The sequence below is a fragment of the Propithecus coquereli genome, unplaced genomic scaffold, assembly GCF_000956105.1.
Source record: "Propithecus coquereli isolate 6110/MARCELLA unplaced genomic scaffold, Pcoq_1.0 Scaffold161, whole genome shotgun sequence".
Taxonomy (NCBI): domain Eukaryota; kingdom Metazoa; phylum Chordata; class Mammalia; order Primates; family Indriidae; genus Propithecus; species Propithecus coquereli.
The window spans coordinates 1,991,808-1,993,041 of NW_012140636.1; the positions used below are offsets into that span (position 1 = coordinate 1,991,808).

The 1,234-nt window shown below is 34.4% G+C and overlaps 1 protein-coding gene across 1 annotated transcript in view; it reads left to right on the top strand.

The window, feature by feature from the left end:
• The window catches only part of MTTP (microsomal triglyceride transfer protein), a 91,722-nt gene that overhangs the window by 63,512 nt on the left and 26,976 nt on the right, over positions 1-1,234 (top strand). The gene's annotated exons all lie outside the window — the stretch shown is intronic.

Here is a 1,234-nt window from a genome sequence, read left to right on the forward strand (position 1 = left end):
CAAAATTTCAGAGGGGAGAACTCGAGGTTATATTTCAATAATCCATTCTAAAAGATTTTTTTTTAACTTCAGAAATCTTCGTGGTATTTCATACACCTAGATTGAAGAGATACAATTCTTCTGATATTAAAAATTTTATATTGGAAACAAAAACTAGACCTCTCTTGGACTTAAGAATTTTTTTTTTTAAGTGCATTTATCCACCTATGATCTAGTGGAATAACTCATAATCTTTTTGGAAAATGGGCCCATTGAGAATCTGAAAAAAGCCATGAAACCCCTCTTCACCCATACATAAAATTTTACAAACTCTTTTTTTCTTTGTTCACTAACCCAATGAATCCAAGCCATAAGTTCGTAGACTTCCCCAGGTTAAAAATACCTAAAATGGGGAGGTTCTATTAACTTTTTCGTTTAAAACTAGATAGTGAATTTGTAAGTGTCTCAAAAGCAAAATTCTGAGTTTGCAATCTAGAAATATAAAAACATTCCCTCAGTGTGTATTGGTTACTTTATTATTTAACTAAAAGTGTTTCTTGGAAATGTTTATATATCTTGGTAACCTATTTTCTCCCTGTTGGCTAATAGGGTAAGTTCAAAGGTTCCTTTGGGAGCAGTGACATCAGAGAAACTGTCATGATCGTCATTGGGGCCCTTGTCAGGAAGCTGTGTCAGAACGAAGGCTGCAAACTCAAAGTAAGTGCAAATCCAACGTCTTGTGTTCCATTGTTCCACATCATCCTGTCTGATACTCGCTGTGCTGCCCAACCCGCACTCCTGATCACCTTACCCCATCCTACTTTCCCTATCTGCATAGCAATTTTTGCCATCTAACATACTTTACTGTTCATTTGTTTATTATGTTTATTATTTATTTCTGTTTCCCCCTAGAATTTAAGTTCCATGCAGAAATCAGTCTTGGTTTTGTTCAACACAAGTTGCTTACATTGGTTCCTGGTACACAGATAATGCTAAAAAATAAACAGTACATTAACCTACTACTAATATACATTTATTGAGTGCCCACTATGTACTCACTTTTAATTGGTGTGTATGGCTCTTGTTTTCAGAAAAATGTTACACTCTAAGTCTACCTCCTAGAGCAGAACTTTGTCCATAGTAAGTAGGGTTTGAAGTTTTGAGTTTTGATGGTGGGAATTTAGTTACTTCTAATCACTTAGAACTTTATATTTTAATTTTAATTTCATTTTCTCAAAGCTTCTCTACTTGCCTG